Raw genomic sequence first — 25423 nt, 5'->3', positions numbered from 1 at the left:
GGCTGTTGCTCGCGGGGGCCCGGGGCAGGGGGGGGGGATGGGGGGGGGGGGTGGTGAGACGGAAACTCAGTCAGATGCACCGAAATGAGAACTGGCAGATAGCCACACCTACGTACACAGACAACAGATGTCCGACCGCAGAACAGACTGGCGATGTTGATTTCAATCTCTCGCTGTAACTGCAGAAAGGGCCTTCACAGTGAGATTTGAGCCTTCCTACAATGTACATATTAATCCCCTGCATGTCAGAAGTGACCTCAATACAGTGGTCTTGTTTTTTTTTTAGGAGGGGAGGGGGGGGAAAGGTTATACACAGATTCTCCCTCAAGCTATAGGCCATGAACTATGACTACTGAAATGGTTGGTGAAGGTTAGTTTTTGATCAATTTGATCTAGTTCTTGGTTCTCTGTTTACAGCATATTAAGCTGACAATTTGTGAAGACAGCAATCTACTTTTCCCCCTGCTACAGGAAAGAAGCCTTCTGGAATATTCTCATTAAGTCTGACAAGTCACTCAGGCAGTGAAGAGGACTGATACCTAATGAGTTTCCTCTTCCGCACAGAATGGTCCAGTGTGTCTTATGAAAACTGGAACATACAATATAGGGGTAAAATATCCAAGCTGTATGATACATAACTAGCTCCAGACATATTGACATCCGAAGTGTTTTGCAGAAGGTTTTCCCTCTAAATTCCTGGTCTGAGCTCAGAGCTTTAAGCCTTAATGGATGATTGGGCTGTAGAAATGTATTGATACAAGTGCAGCTTGTTGGTGAAAAAGGATTAAACGAATCGATCACAAACTGCAGACAAATATTTTGGCTCTCTCACTTTTATGACACAGCGTTCAGAGAAATTGTGTCATAAAGCCCCTTCCTCCCACTGTTGTGTCAAGGAGATGGAAGGGGGGAGTGTGGGGAGTGTGGGGAGGAGTGGGGAGTCGGATATTGTAAGGCCTTAAGCATTACTGCTGTATGCACATTTCAGAGCTGCGGGGTAAAATGCACAGAACTGAGCTAATGAGTGTGGGTTTACTCTGTGTAATAATGCACACACTACCTATACATATACACACATTCAATATTATATTGTATACAAAGATAAAAGAATATCAAACATTTCAAGTAAATGCGCATTTCCGTTCTACTGTTTTTTTTCTTGCGGGAATTCTTATACTTCCAATGGAAACGGCTTTACCGAAAACACTTTGTACTTTAACACTGCTTACTGTGTGAAAAAAGAAAGTCACAGCTGTAACTGGCCAAGATGTGATTGATGGACAAGATCCACAAATCAGTTCAGCATCTTGTGGGTGCTTGATATTCATCAGGACATGAAAGCCAGACAGGCAGTCTGTAAAAAACAATGTTTAGAAAACTCATGTTCTGAGAGTCCTAGCTCTGGAACTTCATCCATCAGCCACTGGTTCTGAATAAAGTTAAGCATTTCCTCTATTTCATAAAATTAATCTGGAGTCATACCAATGTATGCCTTTTCTCGTGACAATATGACAGATACTGTTCATGTGGTATAATCATGCACATGTGTGATCTAGCTTAAAGTATGTTACTTGGGTGGGGGTGGTTGCAATGTAGGTACATTTTGCAACTCTGCACTTTGTCAAACCATGTTGTTGTAGCAATCAGAAGACGGGACATTTTCATTGTATTTGAAGGAAGTACAGGATGTGCTTTTTCCCCATTTAAGAGGAAGTCTGCACACTGACTGATGGTGAGACCCCTTTTTGCAAACCTTCCTTAAACCCAGTAATGAACTCTGCTTCCTGTACATTCCAGAGGATGTATGCGACTACCAGTATGTCCAGACTTCAGATGTAGAGTACTGCAGAATGGCCTACCAGGAAAGAATAGGTAGCACGTTAATATTAAAAGAGCCATTTATTTCCTTCCCATTAAATCACCCCTTTTCACCTGCAGTGTTCTGAAAGACCAGTATAGGCAGAATAGTCTCTTGCAATGCTATTAAATAAGAAGGAGACAAGCTCAGCATCTCTTTTGTAATACAGTCGTTTACTGTCTATTGTACTTATGACGCTGTGCTGTCACAGAGCCTGTTTGATCCTACTATAATATGTGCAGTGCTCATTTATTCATTACCTCACAATAAAATCTGAGAATGGGAATGCGCTTTGATCTGAACTCCATTAGAGAGCGATTAGGGTTCATTCGTGTGGTAATCCCTCCTGGTAAGCGGTATTCCCTTGGTCCATTAGTACATTAGTACGGTTGTTTATTCATTTACTTGGCATCTGCCCTTATCTGGGACACCTTACACAGCCCGTATTTTACACTTTATCTACAACTACAACTGGCTTTACTGTAGCAGTTCAACTGAATTACTTTGGGTCAACGTTGCAACAGTAGTCTGCCACACATGGGATTCAAGCCTGTAAGGATTATGTAGCCCCGTTTGGTTCCACAGTTCATACACAGTCACAGATGTTAGGTCAAACAGCCGTGGCCTGACGTAGGCTAATGTCACACCTTGGGTAGAGGGGACAGTGTGGTCTGGTAATCGGGAGACTAATCTGGAGACACAGGGGCAATAGTGGGAAATCCGGGTTCAGAAAGTAGAAGTCCTCCCCAGTATTTTGTTCCAATCGCCTGCATTTGGTAATTAGCACAACTGTTTGGCCAGGGCATACAACTACTTAGTGAAATCAGCTGGCTGAGTTCATGGGCGGAAAAAACACATGGTAGGACTTTTACTGTCTGACCCCTGGACTTTCCACCTCTGCATATGGGACTTCAAATCCAGCCATGGAGACTGTCACAGAATGTCTGCCATGGGAGTTCTTGCATGATGCACTTAATGCATAAAGCATGTATACACAGGAAACCCCAGCATATGCAAATCAAAGGCTACCACACAGATGGCTCAACCATTAATTCAACAAATAACATCCCAACATGCACAGGGTCATGTATAGCGATGCCAGACAGGCCTGTTTTATAATAATAATTAAGGCGGAATCACTACCTCTATCCAACAATCCTACACATAGTAGGCACCCTGTCCAATATAGCCTAGTTTCGAAGTTCTGTTCACTGGCACTACTGTCAGGTCGTTTGAGGAAACACACATCGGTAAGTGCCAGCTAATCTGTTTGGAACCGTCTTTTCTGAGCAAATGTTCATTTAGCTTGCTAGACTAATGAAAACTGACTGTGAGGGGCATTATATATTGATCACAGGCATGTATGCTGCAGGCTAGTTAGCAAACATTACCTGCGGACGATATACTAACATCAGTTTTGGCAAATTTAGCTTGCGAGTCACCAACAAATGTTAGCATGCTATTAGTAAGAAAAAAGCAAAAACTAATGCTTACTGTATTGAGATTCTGTTGTATCAACTGTAGTCAGATTAAGACAAAAATGCTAGTTTGGATAATGCTATACATACAACAACAACATCACTAGCCAACCTCACATAAGCTACTGTTATATATTGCAGCTACCTATCTATCAGTACCTTGCAGCAGAGATCTAAGGACTGCTTGCTAAATCGGGAAGAAAAATTTCAGTGAGTAGCTGGAGAACAGGGCAAAATATACGAAATAGGCCTACAAGTGGAATAAGTAAGCCACACATTTCAATGAGCAGCTATTTTTTCTCTCTCACTCAAGTTACTTTTTAGAGGGAAAACTTTTACTTAAAAATGTTTTTGTTAAAGTAACAATACTTATACTCGTGTATTTTTTGAGTAACATTACCCGTTTCCGGTCGAAATGAAAGCCTGGGTGTCTTAACACTGCGCTGTACTGTTGATAACGAGGGACTGAGGCACAAACTGGCAGGCATCTTCATCACCCGCAAAAGCAGCGGAAAGGGGAAATAAACAATAGCATGTACAGCTATGTAAATATATGTAAATGTCTGTCATTCACAACCCCAGGAGAAGCCACAGCCCATTAGGCCATCAGAGGAGGCGCGAGAGAAGAGGAGCTCTCCTTCATCGCGCGGTGAGATCCCCGTCCCGCTCCGTCGACGGGAGCAAGGCCGACGATTACTCACTCGCACTCCCGGCGAAGTGCCTCTCTCCCCTCTAATCTGATACGAGAGACAAACGGCCTCCTCACACGGCTGAACGAGACAAACTGAAGACGGATTCGGCAGCTCAGATAAATCCTCCCATTTGACCACGAATAAGTGCGGGGTAATTATTCAAGCAGGTACGGGAATTAGTCGTTTAACTTTGTTACCGGTTTAACGCGCCAGACTCGGCAACGTAACCTTGTTTGCCTCGACTTCAGTCACTGCAGCCTGCTTCTCCCGGTCTGATGATGGCTGTGTTTGTTAACTCGACGCTACGCGCTAGACGTGAAGCGTTTTCCAAAACCTCCACGTAGGCGAACGGCAGCGGATTTATTGCTCAAGGGGATGGCGCAGTGCTCTGCCGGTATTCAGCCCTGTGAGCTCCAAGTCAAATTCCCTGACTACTGCAACGCGCGGCTGTCCACACCAATGCAGCATTTGTTGGACATCGCTGACGTTGGACATCGCTGTTGTCGCGGCGATAACGCGCGCCGTAATTATCGGCGTGTTAACACGGACGCGCTGACGCGGAGCCCGCGGTGCCGACAGCGTGTTTTGGCACGGATCGTATGTCATTCTGAGGGACACCGCAGCCCGCTCCAGTGTGTGTAGATATAACACGAAGACACGCCGCTCTCCGAAGCTCCAGACAGGAATCGATACCAATCGCAATCCGCTGTGTCAGTCAGAGCAAAGTGCCGCTAGGTGCCCCTGCGGGCCGCCAGGGGTCCGATGGCCCGCCGAAGAGATTGCCACCGGCCCCGAGTTGTCTCCGTGGCACAGAAGTAAAATTAAAGCCACGAGAATTTTATTGTCTGTTTTGATGAGAAATGAAATTGCTCCCCCTTGGAAAGGCTGCAGCTGGAGGTGCGAAATCGCATAACAGAGCAGAACGTAAGCACAATTATCCCAGTGAAATGAACCTTGTGCTTTAAGAAACCATTGACAAGAGTCTGCATGCGTGCGTTCTGCCAACGAGCAGACAGAGAGGGGCTGAGACGACTGTCAGCAATAAAGACAAGGGCTGCATCGCATACTACGTACTACTATCATTCAGTGCATTTAGCATGTGAGTAAAAAGTACAATGGCTTTTTGGACATGCTACGTCATCATAGAAAAGCTCCACTTCCTTTCAGCACTTTGTACGTCGATGATGGTGTGAGACAGGTGTGCAATATTTCACACGACACCGCCATGTGCCATTATTGGTTGATGTCTGGTTGCTTGGGTCATGAACTATCGCAATGCACTGTGGGATACCCATCCCAATGTAGTGTGCAGTTTGCATGCTACAATATTTCATTGAATGTAGTATGACATCCTGGTATTTTTTGCATAATATTTCATGCGTGCTATTGTTTCAGACATGCTAAAAACGTACAGTATAGCATGTCGCACATGGTATGCAATTTCATAGACAAACATAGACAAGCCCTGCAATAAGCCTGCATGCAGTCTTCCCTCAGTCTGCAGAGCAGCGTGCGCTGCAGAGTGTTTTCACAAACGCTACTGTGCAGAATATACCCTCTGAGTGACAGCAGACACCAGATACAGAAAACGGCAATCAATGACTTGTTTCCTGGCTGGAATGGGTCTACGAGCGATGGGGTCTGACGGCATCAAAAGCCTTTCAGTTGCAGGAGACTCATATTCTGTTTTACTATGAGAGGGTAATGGGATCCCTCTGACATTTCTGTTTAATGCTCCTGGAATATTTACGTGCAGTTTCACCTACACTGTTTCCTCCTGTCTTACCAGATATCTGAGGTGGGGGAATGCGCGTGTGTGTGTGTGCATGTGCGTGTGTGTGTCCATAAGGCACTGCAATTTTTTCATCCTGGATATAATGAGCAGTGGTTGCTGTCACCAAATACAATTTAATAGGAGCAGTGAAACTGAAGTCCTGTCTAAATGGAGAAAAAACAAAACAAGGGCAGTAAGTCATTGTGTTTTCCACAAAATGGATATGGACCCTAGGAGGAACTGGCATCAAAAGTCCAAAGCATGAATATTCACAACCCTCCACCCCCTCCCACCCACGGGGAAGGCGTAATTACTCAAAATGATTATTTTTGATCAATTAGGTCTGTATTATGGCGAAAAGCCCTTCTGCAGCTGAGAGAGAATTTTCCGGATGTCTCTCTCCTCGTTAATTAAGAGCTGTTATCGTCTTTTTAAAAACCACGCAACTCTGACCTCCCCGCTGACGGTTATTTTTACATTGCTTGCTCCCCAATCACATCCCATCGACTTTTCAGCAGACGAAAGCCATCTGACATGGTGTTCCCTGCTGTTGGGCTTCAATATGTTGTGCTGAATAATTCAGGCGCTGCAGGATGGCTGCTCGGATCCAGCGCCGTCTTGCAGAATAGAGGCTGCGGAAGCGATTCTCGTCTCCAGGGTCCTCTGATTAATTCAGGAAAAGCAAACGATAGTGAAGGAGCGATGGGCGCCGCGAGAAGGCTATCGTGCGCATGGCCACAGTGTGCATCCTGGGCATGGCGTAGCAGGGAGACGCTTGCTCTTCAGCGTTAAGGCTGCAGAGTTACAGACGCTCTGAGTGGTAAAACCCACAACGTGAGAATATGAGCAAGAGAAAGAGACAACATTCCATCATTCTTACTTCTACTGTGCAGCCTTGACTGTTCTTCTGTTTCAGCAACTGTAGCTTAATGCAACTCATTGGATTAAAATGGATTCTGTTCCTAATTAAATCCCTAGGGAGATGCTTGTTTCATCTCTCTGCATATCTACAACTCTTGAGTTTTGGGTTATAAAAGTATTTTGCTTTGCTTACGCCAAATTCAAGGACAAGATCAATGAGTTCTGAAAGCATAGCAGCTCTACGGCCTGAAAAGCATAATGGTTCAATCGATCTTGATTTTCCTTGTTTGTGAAGAGTGGGCTGAAACTATGAACTCATGACTGGAGAGTTAGGTAGAACTCATTAAAGACATAAATGGAAATCTTTTTGACCCACTTTAGCTGTTATTATTATATTTGTCAGCATTCCTAAATGTGTGGCAGCAATTAGTTTCTTGTTGATGGAATAGCCTACCATAATCCCCTTCCCCCTGGGAAAGATGCTTTGCCAGTAAACATCTTACCTTGATTGATGGGGACAGCTGCACCCTCCCTGTTCAAAGAAACTATGGTGATGCAATAATGCAATAGACACCTGAAATGCTCACAAAATCTTGCCATGCAGTTTGAATATGCAGATCCTCACTTGGAACCAAATGATGAAGACCAACAGCCTATAAACATGGCTGACTAACTGGACAAATTTGTAGGATTTAGGATTCAGAAATTCAGGATTACAAAAACGTATTGTTGCTCTTTGTCTCTCCCATGCCCTTGGTAAATTCTGATGACGAGAGACATAATATTTATGTCACAGTTTACTTAACCAAACTATTAGCTTTCCAAACCGTAAGGAATACATTCCTCAAATCCCCCTGGCGCGCACTTCATCTTCATTGAAGCTGAACATTGGACATGCTTAAAATGAGTTATCTGAGAATAGTCCAATGAATGAAAGAGGAGCATGTTTAAACAGTTGTTTTTTAAAGAGGATACTAAGGCTGCACAGGCTCTTTCAAAACCTGCTCCATCCTCATGCGAGCAGACAGGGTCACGAAACAGCCCACGTCACAAGGTACATTTCTGTTTGTCGTACCCAAAGTAAGAAAACAATAACATGTCTGGAACCAAGGCTACCTTGGCGTCCCTAATCTGGGATGATTTATTGCGGCCACAAAAGCAGCCGATGTCCCCCTCGCCTCCTGCATTCTGCCAGTCCCATGGAGACCAGGCTCGACCACTGCACCAGTTACACACTCATCTGAGCCGGAGAAAAACAGAGGCTGTCGCCTTCCCTCATGTGGCCTTCATGAATGAACCTTTAGCTTTTTTCCCTCTAATGTTCTGGAAAAAAGGAGGCAAAAATTGGATTTCCCTGAGGTTTGTACATTGGTAGATGAAGGCATTAATAAATTGATATGAAGAATTTTCAGGAATGGTTCACACACCACACACACAAACACACACACAAATAAACACACACGCACGCACACACACACACATATATATATAAACACACACACACACACACACACACACAAATAAAGGACTGGTTTACACACACACACAAACACACACACATACAGATACACACACACATACAAATAGAGGACTGGTTGACATACACACACACATATAGACACACACACATACAAATAAAGGACTGATTCACACACACATACATCTAAACACTCTCACACACACACACACACACACACAGATACAAATATATGCTCTCTGTATTCTGTTAGCCCTTATTCGCCTCTGGGTCCTCACACGCACAGACTAATTGAGCATCGCACCGCTTTAGACGTGTCTCGGTCACGCCATCCCAGCTGATCCGCTGTCCGCCGTCCGTATCCGCACTTCCACGACGAGAGCCAAATCAGCCAAATGACCCAATTAACCGAACCGCAGGGCCGCGTCTGTCAGGCCTCTGCCACTCAGGGTGATGAAGCCGTGCGCTCCCGGCAGCTCGACAAACCGCGCCGGGGTCGCTGATGAGATATCGGCGGCCCCTTCCTCAATCCCGCCACTCCGGCGGTGGCTGCGTTCCGCGCGCCCTGTAAATTAGATTCCGCCTGACTGGGAATCTCATCAGCGCGCTCCCGAGAGGCGGCTGGAGCGGAACGCCGCAGCGTCGGCGTTCCACACCTTTCAGAGGCCGAGCTCGCGTGTGGCCGAGGGGTCTCCCAAGGGGTCGCGGGGACGAAAGAAATCGGCCGTGCCCCCCTCTAAAGGGTGGCGTGTGAGACCCCCCCCCCGTGGAGCTTTGGAGCCTGGTCTGATGTGACCTCTCCTGATTGGCTGCCAAATTCATGGACCTTTTCAACTTGAGAGGGTTGCAGAGGGTGAGGCATGGGGTTACCATGGATACGCCAGGTTCATTAGTTTCGTTTAGGGGTGAGATCGCAGCTGCGTCCCAATACTCCTCGTAGGCGTTATCTGAGTATGTCTGACGTTTGAAATAAGGCGGAGTGCAAAGAAAACATTGACGCTGACAGTGACAGAGACTTGCTGGAGTCAAAAGAGACAGAGTGTGGCCATTTTGCGTAGTGGGCCTGGTTTAGATTCTTCTCACACACAACAGCGTGAACCTGACCATGAACCAGTCCCTCTGCATTCCTTTCCTCCCCCTACTCATCACTGAGGCAGGCACGCATACACATACGCACACACACACACACACACACACACAGACACACATGCTACCCCTCCATCTTTCTACAGAACATTCCAATTAGGCTCCTTTCCAAGTGTAGCAGAATGGCTAAGGTCTTGAAGGGAAAGGCAGTGTTTTGTCCCCCAAACCATGATACAATCTTCAGAAATGCTGTCTTTTCCAGGCCTGTCCCCTCCATTTAAATGCACAATAGAAACTTCAATTCCCCCTCTCCCCCTCTGCACTTTCACACAGTTTTGTTGGTCTGGTTTCAAAGTACGTACATGGTAACCACAATTAAATCAAAAGTGTTATCCCTTAAATACAGAATAGCTTATATATGTAAAGAAATTCTGTAATTTGTATAATTGTGTATTTGTGTTTTCTTTATAATTTTCTTCATTTCTGAATCAAAAAAATTTTTAAAGGAATGTGAATGACAGTAAAGGACTGGAAGTTTAAAAGAACTGAAAGACAGTAAAATGTTTCCCCAGTGCGGTTTTTCCGGGTAAGTAAGAGGTAAGAGGACGGCTTTCACGCCCCAGTTTCACCCCCAGCTCTTATTTTTAGACCGCAGGCTCTCTGGGAGCTGGAAGCCCAGGCTTTCTGGGCTGCACTGGCTCTGAACGCATTAGAGCGCGAGTGTGTTTCTATGGAGCCCGTCTGCAGCACACCAGCACAGCCTCATCTGCATCGATGGCCTCATTTGGAGGCGTGTCCTCATTAGGAGGCGTGGTCTCATCCAGAGGTGTATCCTCATGAGGAGGTGTGGCCTCACTCCGAGGCATGCGCTCATTAAGAGAAGTGTCCTCATTCGGAAGGCTTGTCTTTGTTCGTAGGTGTGGCCTCATTTGGAGGCGTGTCCTCGGCATCACTGTGTCACCGTTGCCTGGCCTTGAGGCATGAACCGCACCAGTGGCACTGACTTCATTGCAGCTATACTTATCTTTACCTGTCCTGTCATATGATTAATGCACTTTTTTTTTTGCCCAGGCTAAACGTAAATGCCAGTTGGCTAAATGGTAAATTTTATGAATACTGTAAGAGGATGGATATGGTAAGACCAAAGACAGACCCTTAACAAAAGTGATTTGGCTCAACCAAACACCTTCCCTGGGTTTGCCTGTTCAGAGACCATTTTGCATATTACAGTGAGGGGGTCTAATCCTGTGGTACCCAAATGCTTCTGACTACAGGATATCGTTACAATGTGAATATTGTGGTGCCCCCTGCACCCAACTAGATTATGTTTGTGTGGTTGCCTCCTTATCACAGACAAATAAATCCTTTATGTCATCTGTTTTGAAGGTTCCACTAGAAAAATACTGTGATAAATGAATAAGATTGTATAATTATATCAACCTGAATCCTTTACATTCGCTACATTCAACAAGATTATATGACCCAAGAAGAAAAATAATGAAGTCAAATGGACACTGTGCATTCATACTGAATGAAGCTGTGAGGTGTGGTCCTCTCTGTGCCTACGGTATCTGACTCCCTCTCCAAAGACGACCGCAGCAGTCGCATCAATTATGCGGAGAAGCTCTCCTTCTCTGCAGGAGGAGAAGCACGCGGCCCTACAGCACCGGAACGCGCCGTCAGCGCGTTGAGGACCTCTCCCGAGAGCCGCGGGAGACCGCTGCAACTTCGCCACGCCCGCAAAAAAGCCGCGTTTATCCTCTGCCTCCGCCTCCTCTCCGGACCGGATCTCTGCTGCAACCGCGGCTCGCGCTCGGTGACCCTGAGGAGGAGCCCTCTGGTCCCCACAATGCAAGTCTTCTTCGGGGATATCAAACTAGCTCATTCGCAAGTTCAAATGCAGCCTAGGAAACAAAATGCGGTCCAGCCTCCCCCTTTAAAGTCCACACACGTCCCACGGCCAGATTGATCAGAACATAGAAATGTGCCGCTCTGCAGTCCGTAGCGCGGTTGCATTGGAACAAATGATGAAGGACATAATTAAGCTCAGAATTGATGCTGGTACGGATTCCTGGAGGAGGCGTGTTGCTGTTAAGGAAACGCATTACACTTATTTATCTTGATCGATTGAATTACATTTGTTTGGCTTTAAAAAAAAAAAAAAAAAAACTTATTTAAGCTTCCTTCAAAACTGGAGTTGATATCAATACCAGGTATGCACTGGCAATCGGTAATCAGACAATGTATTTTTAAGCCCCCGGACATTTTTAGAGAGCAAAATGGCACCGAAGATAGCATGAGCCTAAACATGTCTGCCTTGAAAATAAAGATAAATAATTCATAATCTCTTGCTCGATGGAGTACGGGCATTTTTATTTTGTATGAGTTTTTGATAGTTTTTTTGATAAACAATAACATTTCCATTGTTCTTGGAAAGCAAATTGCCCCAAGTGTTCTAAAGAGTAAAATGTTAAGTGTTCATAACAGTAAAATGTTAAGTGTTCATTACAGAACTTATGACTCAAACAAGGACCCTATTTACCCTATCGGACGAAAACGCACTGAATTAATTCCCAACATTGTTTTTTAAAAGCTCTGTATTCTGAAGGTCATCTTATATCGCTGGGGTGATAATGACAGTGTAGGTGAATATGTCATCTGCAATTGACCTTTCCTGCTCTCTGTTGTAGTTTAGTTTTATGAGTTGCCTTTGTAACCTTGTATGACAGATTTCCCCTTGCTCAAAGCCTTAGATGCAAAGCAGCTGTGTCTGTACTCGGTTTTCTGTTATACTGGTAATTGGTGATCTTTTAATGCTTTTCAAACAGTTGACTTTTTATATACAGTAATGGGCAAATGTCCACTAACAAGTCAGGCATTCTTTTCAGAAGTGTGATCGCATGATTTGCATTATCAAGTGCATGGACCCAGCAGAAATATCATCAAAACAATGCCATTTAATTATACACTGAGTAGGAGAATGCATTTTAATTTCCTTTTTGTAGAAATCTCTCACTCAGAAAATACCCATTACATATGCCAGTGGACCACTTCATGAAATTCCATCTCTACATCTCACGGAAAGAGCAAACAGGAATGAATGCATTATAAAAATGTAATTGCGCATTTGTGCATCAACCCACAAACCGAACTTCCTTTGTACCAATGCAAGCATATTGCAGCCTTTTTCAGAGGTGCAGATATCTGCAGAGATGCTTGTTGTGCCGAGTTCAAATCCTCATACAAAACTCGTGTGTCATTTCTTAAATGTGGAAATACATGGAAATGTGAGGTCCACAGCAGTGACTGATTCTGTCTTTCCCTGTGTGTGAGGGAGCTGTTGTACTTGGTGAAGGATGACCACAGCAGAGATTCCTAAAAGCATAGCCAGCAGTGTAGTGCCTACTTCCTGTACTGGTTTCCCTCGGCAACAGCGAAAGGAGGAAACCATCTCCTATTGGCTGCGCTTCTCAGTCACAGGTGCAGAAAAAAAACAGGGCTTCAGGATTCCGTTGTTTTGTTTCATCTCGCACACAGACACAGACACATACACACACGCCCACACACCAGCAAAATCACGTAGTCCTACTCTGTGCAATGAAAAATTCATGCTCTCTGACTCATGCTTAATGCTTAGACTTGCCACTGGGGCCTATTTTTAACTAAATGCCACTTGTCAATCAATACACTCTCCACCCTGGGGGGGTGGGGATTTTTCCTCAGGGGTCAGACCACATTTTGGAAGCCAACCTAAGTGCTAAACAAAACAATGAAAAGAATGAGATGGAAAAATAGAGAGCAGGAGAACAACAAAGAGATAAAAAGAGTGAGAGAAAGAGATAGCAAAATGGGGAAATCAATACCAAAATAAAATTTCCAATCCAGTAAAATGTGTTAAAACAGCACGTCCTTTGAAAATGACACTATGCTGTGATACAGATGAATGTCAGGCTGCAGTTTGTAGTACACTGGAGTTTAAGAATGAGCTGCTCTGTCTGTGCTGAGGTCACCTGAGCCTCACAAGGGTGTCACACCGAGGTGACTCCGCCCCCACAGCCGGGTGCACCAGACATTGCACAGAGAGCGAATATCTCCAGGGCTACAAGCAGCTCTATCTATTCAATCACAACCTTTTTAAATGGAGCAACCGTTGCCTACAGTGTACTTGACCCCACAGCCTCTCCTGCCATGAATCCAGCACACTGGCTCACCCTCACCCCAACAGACAGCCAGAACAAGTTAAATGCACAAAGAGAGGGAGAAGGGTGGTTGAATACCTCCTCACCAATAATATGCTGATGTATTGTCAGGGTGGCTATATAATTACAGCATTACTAATGCCTCCAAATGTATTTCCCAGAAGAAGGACTGTTAGGAAAAGAGAGATTATCCTTTTCCCAAAGGAATTGTGTCAGCATGTCATCCTCAACACACATACTGCACCGCACAGTAAAACTGTCTGAGATCAAAAGCGTCAGGGAAAAAAAATAAAAACGTTTCACTGCATTGCGAGCACCAATATATAAACCTTGTTTTTAGAAGTAGGGTCCTCTGGTCTGGTAAACACCCCAGGCTAAGCTCCTGTTTGCTTGTTCATTAGGGAGTGAAGTATGCATCGATTGCCTTCAAATGGAGTGCAAATTAATCTGCAGCTGGAGCACTGGCGACGTGTCATGTCTAGGCTGCTAATTGGTTCTTCGAAGGTGTCTGGAGTATTGAAATCTCTCAGGCACTGACCAAACGTTTGCTCGCACCCCCCCCCCCAACCCCAACAACTCCCCCTCTCCCAATAGCCAAATGACAGTTTGAAATGCAAGAGAGTTCATGTGACTGGCAGTACTGAGCTCTGTTAAATAGGCAGGTCCCCAACACTCTCATGCTGGTCACTATTAAAGAAAAAAACATTTCAGAAGCTTGTTCAACTTGAGTTGTATTTTCTCAGTGATGAAATCAACCGATGAAAGGTTCGGCTCTGTCAGCCTTATTTTTCCCCCATACAGAATCGAAACGTACCTCATGAGCACGGCACCTACTATCCGACACCCCAGGTCATCATATATTCAGGGACAATGGCCTTGTCATCATCTCACATCTCTGAGACGGATCACAGCAGCAGTGCATCGAAGCCATTAGCACTTGAAATGAAGATGAAATGCGCATTTCCCTCCAGAGTCTCAGGCTGTCTGTTTGCCATCATTAATTCCGCTGCACTGTTACATGAGGCAAGCCCGAGACAGCACCAACCAATCATATTTCACACGGAGAGGCAGGCGCTAGTCCCCTCAAGCCAGTAAGGCAAGGCCGAAAAAAAACCTGTTTAAGTTTCTGGGCCAGCATAATGAATGTTACATAACCCCCCCCACCCCCCAACCAAGACGAGAAGGGTCTTTGTGATCTCAGCTCTGATCTGATCTGCGGGGGAAAAGTTCTCACCAAGGCCAAAGATGGTTACGAAACAGTGTTCTCAGGGAGGTGCCTTCTGGACCTTTCCAGACATTCACAAGCTGCCATCTTGAAGGAAGGCTCTGGGTGATTCATAGGATATGGCACATTGTGGGTCACGCCCCCGGGGATGACAGGGACCTGTCAGATAGCTTTCCGTTCAGGCTGATATGGACCTCTCCCTTTCAGAAGTAAGTGTGAAATTCTACACCTCTAGATTAGGGTGACTAATGGTAGGAGTCCATTCTCAAATCCTACCCCAGCCCCCCCAAATCCCTGCATCACTCCCTCACCATGCTGCGCTTAGACTACTCACTACATTTACTCACTATCTATTTTTAGCAGGTGCATGTGTACAGATTCCAATAATACAGTCACCGTTTCCTGTCACATGATTCTATGCCCAGTCAGCCAATGGGGGTGCAGTTTATTGTAAGGTATCCAGCCCAGCCTAACCCGGCTCAGTGAATCTGACTAATATTACAGGAAATGATAGATGGCATATGTTCAAGCAATGTATGCGTGGTGACTACAGGGCATACACCAGTGAAGGTTTGCGTGTCCTCCACAGAGAGAGTAGATCCAAGCCAGGGCACACGTTAAGCTTCCTGTGACAGTGACTTATGATTGCTTAGAGTGCTTCGCCACAGCAAATGGGAACATTCCCAAATGGAGCGTGCACATGGGACAGCAAACCTTATATTGGGCGGAATAAATGGGTTGTTCAGTCAGACGTAAAACGCGTGTGGTGCTAATGTGGAAACAGCCGTCCGGCAGGACTGGAACCGGATTGAGCCGGCCAGCAAAGGCGGCATCGTCTTGACAACGCTGCACGTGCTTCGGCCTTGATGGGCTGTTCTTGTTAGCAGAGGGGGCAGAGCCACTTTGTTTCTGAACGCCCCCTCGGACTAGGCTTTCCACAGGTTACGCAATGCAAAGTGCCATTCATCAGCACACATTACACGCCACACACGTGTTTAAGTTTACACTCCAGCAGACACTCAGCAGAGCCTATCTGCATTCACATTTAAGTGCGTTGCTTTCGCAAATGGCTGACAAAAGGTGGCAGAGTTCATCCATCAATCAATCTACCATATAAGCGGCTGTATCAGAACTGCGGGCAGGCGCAAACAACCTTTTTCCTGTTTTCTATGCTTGAGAAGTTCAGGTTTGCAAGTAAGCAGGTTCTGGACAGGCAGTGTCATTAAAAGGGTCGATAAATATGCATTAGCAGGTACAGAAAAAAAATGGCTGACCCATAAGCTAAGACAGTATTTACTTTTCAGTGTCATAAGTGCTTTTAGTTGATGGTGGGATTTCATGTAGGTGTGCACAGTATGTTTGAACTTTGGAACATGCTATCCGTACGAAAACATGACTCTTGAGTGGTAGGGAGTGTGTTAGGTGAGAGAGACTTCTCTGTTTGGATTAGACCACCATCTGTTTGGGGACAGTAGGGTCCCAATAGACCCCAAATCTAGAGGAGCTTTCTGGAGGCGCACAGCCATTGGCTCAATACAGAATCCAGGCTTTTCATGCACAGACTCATTTCAGATGAACTTGTAAAGCAAGGTACAATCAAAACCAGACATTCAATCCCCACATGACATCCTTGGAGAAAGGGCATTTCAAATAATAATGTATTCATCATCTTTACTGATGCCAATTTATGACCAGCTGTAAAAATTTTGAATGTCAGAATTCTAACCCCATTCCAAAGCCAAAATGAATATGAGGTCCAAATGAATAGCTGACAAATGAGTCAGACATCATATGATGGTTCTCGAATGCATCTCCGGAATAAAGAGTCACTAATTAATTTCTTTGGTGCATTTCCAGACTCAGAGATAACCCAGCTGTTTGTTCTGCTACCTGTAGCCCAGGGATGTGATAGTCATGCGTTCTGGGCCCAAAGCATGGACGGAGTTGATCGATGACTAACTCCCATTCAGACGGTGACAGCCGTTAGCAAACGCTACTTCTCTTACACACAAAACTCAGAGTGTGACCTTCACGCTGGTGAGCATGTGAAAGAGGAGAAGAAAATGTAGAAAGTAATATTTTGCACAAGCGAGTTAGAGTCTGAGAGTTCAGTCAGCAGTTGAGTCACAGTTTAAAAATGGAGCGAAGCAGAGAAACTTCTGAGCTAAGTGTATACGCCACCCTGACCACTCCTTCCAGGAATCTGCCATGTTTATGTGCCCTTCAATACCATATGTTAGTAAAAGAGCCGTAATATTTTGTTATACATTTAATTGCAATCAATGGCTGTTTTACAGGCTAATTAATTGTGTGTGTGTGTTTGTGTGTGTGTGTGTGTGTGTGTGTGTGCATGGGTATTAATCCATACGTGTGTGTGACCGTGGGTGTTTTGTGTGTATACGTGTGGACTCAATATGGACTCACAGGAGGAGGATCAGGAGACCTTCTACACCAGTTTACACAAAATATTACTGAGCATCACCCAGAAGATAATTCTCCTAGGAGCCCTAAATGCCAGGGTCAGTCAAGACCACAATCTTTGGAGAGACATCATAGGAAAGGACAGTATTGGCAAGATCAACTCCAATGGAGTCATTTGCATAAAATGTGCTGAATATGATCTCACCATCACTAACACTCTCTTCCACCATAAAAATACACTGAAGGCATCCTTGCTTTCACCCCAGACCTAACAGTGGCATCTCATCGATTATGTTATTATTCGAGCCGCGGATCATTGTGACGTGAATGTCACAAAGGCCATGATTGATGCAGGCGACTGCTGGAAAGATCATCGCCTTCTCCACTCAAATATGTCCATCATCCTGGAAATCCAGAGGCTGTCAGGGTGCCACCAAGGCAGTGCATGGTCCAACCTACCGGGGCCAAAACCCCCTGTGTTTGAAGTGTGGCCAAGAGTCGCTGAAAGACCAGGCAATCACCACCAGATAGAGAGCATTTCAAACATTGCCCAGAGCTCCTCAATCGAAGCAGCACTGTTGATCTCGAGGTCATAAGCTAATTACCCCAGAGACCACTGAGAGAATGAATGAGGATACCTCCCAGTGTGACCAAAGTAAGAGATGCCATCGGGAGCCGAAGAAACAACAAGGCTGCAGGACCAGACAGGATCGCAGCAGAAATCCGAAAGGGAGGCAGATCAGAGGTACTGCATCACATTCATGCCTTGCTTCTGAAGATCTGGGAGAAGGAAGAACTGCTCTCAGAGTTCAGCAATGCTCTGATCATAACTATGATAAAAAAAGAAGACAAGGCAGTTTGTGGAAACTACAGGGGCATCTCCCTCCTGCTGACTACAGGCAAAGTACTGGGACAAGTACCTTCCAAGGTCAGCGAGCCCCTGTGGGCAAAGGAAATCTGAAGAAATTCAACATCCCATCCAACAACTGGGAAGACTCTGCACTCAGCAGACATGCCTGGAGGAAATCTGTTCAAAAAGGAGCTGCTCTGCATGAACAGGATCTCCGCCAAGCCCCAGAGGACAAGCGGCAGCTGAGAAAGGAGAGTGTGATCACCACAAAGGCCCAACCTCCAACCAACACCACCATCATTAACCCCTGCTCACACTGCAGAAAAATATGTGTGTCCCGGATCGCATTCTACCACCACCCAAAGACCCACAATTAGACAACTCTATGAAAGACGCTATGCTCGACTCAAGTGATCTCCGATGATGAATGTGTGAGTATTAATTCACGTGTGTGTATGTGTGTGTATGTATGTGAGTGTTCATTCACATATCTGTGTGTGTGTATGAGTATATTAAATTGTGTGTGTGTGTGTTTATTAATCACAAATCTGTGTGTGCGTGTGTGTTTGTAGGTGTTTATTAATCCACACCTGGACTATCTCTGCAGTGTAGCTGTTCCCTGTAGCACACTTTCCTCCATCACAAAGACAGCCACCGTGCTCTGAATAATTCCAAGGCAGGGAAAAAATGCATTTGAAAAAATGGCCATCATCCATCTGGTGCAGTAATATCCAGCTCCTTGATATATCCCCAGTCAGGGTGAGAGCCAAGCAGCCAAACAGCAGGCCTCTGAGAATCAGGTTTAACAGTTCCCAACACAGTGGCTAAGGTGCCACCGTTCCAGATTTGAAATAAAGGTTGGCGAAAGACACCGCACCGGGGAAACGGCCTAACTTACGACCCCAACACTCCTGCGGGCGAAATCTCCCTCAACGGCGTATCCATTCTCCAAAAATCGCAAATGTGCCTGCAGCTCTACCTCACATGACAGCGCTCACTGCAGATGAGACAACGCTTCATGCTTCGATCAGGGCTCGCGTAAAGTCCAGCTTTGTTTTTTTGTCTCTGACATCACAGCAGCAGACAATGAGTCATGCAGTAGCAAGGAAGGAGGTGATTTCGAAGTCATTAGCACCCGCTGAAAACAAATAGCCTCTTCATCCGACCCTTTATTACTGTAGCTCTCATAATCAAAAGCCGTTGTGCGGGGAAACCGGGATTGGGTATTGTCAGCCTGATGGATGCATTTCCGCTCTGGCGAGAGACAGTGAGCGGCCCGGTCATCCCAAAGGGAACATCAAGCCAGTCCACTTTCTCAAAGAGTCATCTTTGAAGAATACTGTATCTGCAACTAATACAGAAATGCATAAGACACAATTTTCTCTGCCACCCCAGGTCTACTGAATTGTAATAGTAGCCTGACCAAGTACAATAGAGTGCATTAAGAAAATTAAGAAACATTTACATGCATGCTACTCAGCAACCAATAAACTATTACATCTGTGTGAGCCAAAAGCAAGAATACTCAACACATTTATTTATTCATTAGCTTTTATTTATACAGGCTAGGTTGACTGAGCATGCATGCTCTTTTGCAGCAATGTCCTGTGAATGCCCCCCCAAAGTAGACTAACCTGCATGTCTTTGGAACACAGCTCTGTTCTATCATAGGGACCAAAAAAAGTGGACGGCATCTATACTGAAAGAAAGAAGTAGTCTGCCCAATCACAGGCCCAGATTCAGGAGCGTGTATCTGCCTGCTGCCTCACCTATCACTCTGGGTTCCTAGCTGTCTTGACGACAATTTTTGGTGTGTGGAAGTGTTTTCAATGCATGTGTTAATGAAAATCTGGGGGGGGGGGGGGTGATGAGCAATGTGCAGAATTTAATTTCCGTCTTCTGTTCACAACCATTTCTGTTCCCGCACCTACGGCATAGTTTACGTTATCTCTATATCTGCCATGTTTCCAAGTTAAATGCTAAATATAAATATCAAATATATATATACTACTTCCAACAGTGTTTCCTCTCCTGATATAGGTATGTTTATACACACACAAGAACAGACTATAATACATTGCTCAATAGTATTACAGCAATCTTTTTATAAGGAAAAGTGCACACTTTTATTTATGGTAAGGAAACCTTAACAGCAAAAAGAAGAACGCATGGATTTTCATTGGCCTTAGCATTTTTGCAGAGCTCTCAGTTCTGTTATTCTGAATACATCTGTGTACGTTTTCCATATCAAATCTTTTCTGTAATAATTAGATCTCCCACAGCCTGAAACGCATTCCACTTTGATTAGCAGTTATCCTTATGTACAGTACGCTAGAAGTACACCATTTTGCAGGGACAAATGATTTGTTTGTTAGTTTACTGTAATTGCCAATTTATTAATTGTACATTTGTAGCAAAACAAAGAGCATCAAAGTGGAGAAAAAAGCATCAAACTCAAATAAAATGTATGCCTGAGAGTTCTTACCCATAATTCTTTGCTGTGTGACATTTAGCAGTAATTACAAACTCGCATAAATGACGGCAGATAAATAAATAATCCAGACGAACAAATGAATGTTGCAGTGGCCAACGGGCCTTTCAGGATGATGTATACTCTCTCCGAGTTGTTAGGCAGCCTGGATCCAGCCCTTCTATTTATAACCCAAACTGTAATATTCATGCCGTCCATCGGAGGCTAAGTAGCTTCGAGCAGCCGTTCAGGTAGGCCCCGGACGGCAACTCCGGGGCCCTCTGTCACATAACTCCATTTCAGCGGGCCTCCCGGAGGCCCATCAGCCCACCCCGCAGCGCATTTCATATTCAATAACACAGTGGAGCAGCGCTTTATCAGGGATCCAGCGGGAGAAATAAACGCAGGGATACGTTTCCGGGAAACGGAGCGGCTGGCCCACCGTTCGTTATTACAGCTATTTTTTCGAAAGGAAGTTTTCGAGAGGGTTTCAGATCAGATTGTCGATACTCGGGATTGAAAGTGAAGGCATGTTGCCGTCACGCTAATACGGAGTCAGTGCACGGAGGCCTCATACGAATCGAATGTCTGTCTATATCAACCGCGCTCTCCAGTCTAGATTTCTAAGCTTCTATGCTTCAAACGTCCCTGACTCATTTCTCAGTTCGTATGTCCTAATGGGAGCCTATTGAATGGCTGGCGGGAAACACAGAAAGTCACAGGGTGGAAACAAAAAAAATGTGTCTGAAAAAAATCTGAGTCGCGTATCTACAAGTATCCCTGCATGAACTCATTACCGGGGGACATAACACGTTCCTCGTTCACAGAACGCAGCCGAACAGGCAGCCACAGAAATCCTCATCCCCAGGACACATCAGCAGTATTGACTGGATGATCCTTTTTTTCCTTAGCTTTTATCTGAAGACAGTGGCGGTCCCCAGAAGGCTAGGCTACAGTGTACTCACAGCAGTGCTAACGGGAGCACTGACAAATGCCAGCATCAAATCTCACAGCGTCCTGCAGCACTGCATTTTAATCAGCCTGCATGTAAATTAGCCTGGTGTTTGAAAACCGAAAGCTTGCTTCGTCTATCAGCACGCGTGATACATCTGAACATCGTCACAATCTGTCGTGCCCTTTACAGAGAAGGGTATGATATTACCAATATCTCTATTTCATTCCGACGCCTCCCTGAAAATGACCCGTAGGGTGTTTTAGTAAGGTTACTACAGCACAAGTGTTGGTCATTGAACACATGATGAAGGTAGCCCTGGTAGCCAAAGTTATTAAGGATTAGCTTACTTTGTGCAATTTGGTTTTTCCCCAGCCTAAATGACCCATTTCACTGGTATCACTGTTTATCCAGTATTTTTAATCTCATTTTGGAACGTTCGCCCCTTTTTCATTGAGCCAGAATGGCGTTCTTCATCTTGCTCTGTTTACCACTGATTTATTACTTCATCTGAAAATGGCAGCCAGACAGCCAGAGGGCCCACATATTCCACTAAAGCTTTGCCCCAACTGTGATATGCTGTGACACATCTAATTAAAAACATAAATGCGTTTATTGTAAATTCAGTCCAAACAGTATAATATCCAAAACCGAGAGCCAAAAGGCATCTGAACACAGTTATTTGAAATTTATGCACACATGAAGCTGGTAGGCACAATCACAGCAGATCACATTCTTGAAGAAATAGCAATGAATCAGGAAAATGCTATCGTGGTCAAATGGAGACTTGGCATTTCCATAAAACGTAGAAAGACGACTGAGGCTGCTAAAAGACAACAGGTACGCACGCCTCTGAGCAGCTCATTCCACCAGCCGTAACACCTGCATCTCTCTGTACGTCACACAGGTGTGGTGCATGCCGGCTTTACAGCACCGCAGTAGCCAACTGGCAACCTATGCCGACATACCAATCAAGGCCGACCGGTGACATTTGAAGGTAGAGGCCATTTTCCCGATTGAGATGGTGAGCACGTTCTGCGGAAGGTGTCAACGGCAGAGTGGGACCTTGTGAAGGCGAACGAGCAGGTGCACACAGAGCTTAAAGAAGAGGGATCTATCAGACATAAACACGACCAGTGGAGCTTTAGGCTGTGAACCAGGCAGCCTTCCCAAACAGAGACGGCCATGTTGTAATTCAGGAGAGTCGCGACTGCCCCGCCCCACTCTGTTGGTGAGTGCAGTAAAGAAAATCTTGAGAAAATTACATCTGCAGCCATTTCACCAGCTTGCTTGGCAGTGAACTCTGCCGTCTGAAACACAATCAACCGACAGCTGTGTTTTGGCTAAAAAGCTGGAGGAAAATAGTCTTTTTCTCCAAATGAGATTTCCTATGAAAGCGGCTGTGTTTGTATCGTATGACTGAAGAGAATTGGGCCGAGCTCCCGGAGATGAACACCTTGTGTCAGGAGAGCATATCTTGCTTTGAAAGAGCCTTTTTTTTCTACTTTCTACATTCAGACTCCCACTGTTTGCACCAAACGCAAACTTATACACACCCAGGCTTTCTGCACTTCTGCTGTTTTTCTCTGTTTTGTGTTTACACTGACCACTGACATTTTTATTACAGGCTGGCTGAACTGCCTCTGCAATGGTGACAAAAGGTATTGCTTATTAATGCTTTGTAAAAAAAAAACACAAATGAACCGCTTTAGTCTTTTTTTCCCTGTTTGACAACACTAACGCAGTCTTATAATAAAAAGAACGCATTGATCGATTCAATACTGTAAATCGTATTCTGTAGTCTAAGTGGTAGGCTATGCATTCAACAAAATAGTAGAAAGTTCCCCACTTTGTAGTAGGTAGTAGGTCTTCTGATGTGTAGCAAACAAAAAGGTAAGTAAAGGCATAAAATAAAATTAAGTGCCAGGAAACCCCCAACAAATGACCGCTAATAGGCTATATTCCTGAAGGCTTTAACAAATAGCCGTAAACTGAACAACACAGCCTATACACAATTACCCAACTTAATATCTGAGAATTTTAGTTAAAGACTATGAGCGTATCTGTATGTTGTGGGGTCAGTCTGGTTTCTTCTGAAGGTGAGACCGGCAGCTGGCACCGATGGCAAGGGAACCGTGAACTTTCCACCAGTCAAGGGGATTTATGTCTAACGACGGAGATATGTCTTGCTAATGTAACATCTAATCGCCAACGTTAGGTTATTCATTGAAATGGTTTATTGAAATTTAACCATTTAATCAATAAAATTAATCAATCAACGTTCTTGTTAACTATTAACAGTTCATCGATTAACTGTTAACCTCCCTACTTTGAATACACATATTTCTATTCATAACTTCGGTTGATAGTATTGCTGGTTGAAAGTACTTATTTCTGAGGGAGAAAACGCATACCCAACCCACAGCTACAGCGTTACCTGCTGTTTTATAAAGGGCCATTTTAAATGGGCGGAAGTAAGGGTAGAGTGATGCTTTTATTTCCATGTGCATCACATGGACATAAAACCCTGGATGAATGCGCAAGAAAGGTCTGAATACATTGTGTTTGCCATTCAGAGAGTCAATACAGCCAGTGCCATCAGCTCAATGCAGTGAGCTTCAAAGCTCCCAGAGGCCCCCAGAGGCCGCAGGGGGGTCGCAATGGGGATTCTGGGGGCAGGCCACTGAGGTGATGACTGAATATGCGTTTGATTTGAGCCTGATCCAATATTTCAGCCTCCCATAACTGTCCTCTGCGTCCTTTGTACCCTTGAGTTCCCCCCTCCCCCCCTTCCACCATCCCTGAGGGAAGAGAAACCTTTCAATATTTTGTGGAAATGACACCGCTTTGCATCTCTGGAGACCCCAATCCCACAATCATTACAACCACCAGAAAACATCCACTCTCTTTCAAAGTAGAAAAGAGAGACAGAGACAAAGTTTTGTGGCATGTCTTGGCAGAGCAACTGAGATACAGTACCTTAGAAATGGGGATAGATTTAAGAATATATCTGTTATACCTAGCAGAAATAGAGTGCTTGTCCGTCTGGCTCCAAGTCACCAGTTTGACACATTTGATTGGCTTGCCACAGGGAATATGTGTTATTTCTCTGAAAGACAAACTAATGCTGTTCAATCCAAAGTAAATTTGAGCAGTCTGCCTTGTGCCTGTGTGAATCACAGAAGACTTCATGTTAATGCCATGCATCTGAAGGCATTGATGTGGGTCTCATATCAGACAGCTGGCAAAGCAGAGACCTTTGTTTTGCTTTTCCTCTCTCTCTCTCCCTGCCTCACAACCAAGACCAGAGAGTCATCAGAACCATGGGAGCCTTCTAAAAACATTCAGAGCACCAGCTCTGGAGGTCAGAGAACAATTGGTTGAGAAGAACCATTTCCTGGACACTCTAATCCTAGTTTGGACGAATGGAAACATTTTCCTGTTTCCGTAATGCTAAACCTAAGAAATCTATTCAGATAACTTTTTATGTTAAAGTATTCACCATATAAGACATCCTACCCATAAAATTCCCACTGTAGTTCCACAAGAATATGAAATTACTTGAGTGGCTGACTAAACACATTCATTTCTTTAACTTCAGCTCCTTTTTATACTTTAAAACCTGTCCTTCCCTTTAATAATGGGACTATGAAGAGCTTATGCCCAGTTTTGCTATGGAGACACTTCTAAGAAGCATAAATGAGAAAAGCTGAACTATTAGGAATCATTTTACAAGGACGCTAAGAAATAAATGAAGAAGCAGGTGGCTGATTAGCATTTTTGGCAAAGCTACCTATTTTACATGTGTCAAAGCCAAAGAGGCCGGGGCCTCAATTGAATCTAACCACTAAACAAAAAAAGCTCTCCTCTCTATGGGAAACAATTTTTTCACACAATTTTCTTTTGTTAAATTTAACAACCTGAGGACTCACAGAGTTCTATCCATGAGTTCTGCCGTAATTAAACCTGAAATGGAAACCAAAGGCCAAGCTGCTTAAACTACTTCATTTCCCACAGACAAAACGCACCATGGCGTTATTGAATAGAGGCTGTGATTCCCGTTGCGCTTTGCGACGCACG

The 25423-nt window shown here is 44.7% G+C and overlaps 1 protein-coding gene across 1 annotated transcript in view; it reads right to left on the bottom strand.

The window, feature by feature from the left end:
• Positions 1 to 25423, bottom strand: part of LOC135250443 (transmembrane protein 163a-like) — a 49466-nt gene that overhangs the window by 18470 nt on the left and 5573 nt on the right. The window lies entirely within an intron of this gene.

This window comes from Anguilla rostrata, chromosome 3, assembly GCF_018555375.3.
Source record: "Anguilla rostrata isolate EN2019 chromosome 3, ASM1855537v3, whole genome shotgun sequence".
Taxonomy (NCBI): domain Eukaryota; kingdom Metazoa; phylum Chordata; class Actinopteri; order Anguilliformes; family Anguillidae; genus Anguilla; species Anguilla rostrata.
Note: the sequence above shows the minus strand (reverse complement) of the source record. Positions and strands in the feature narration are given on the sequence as shown.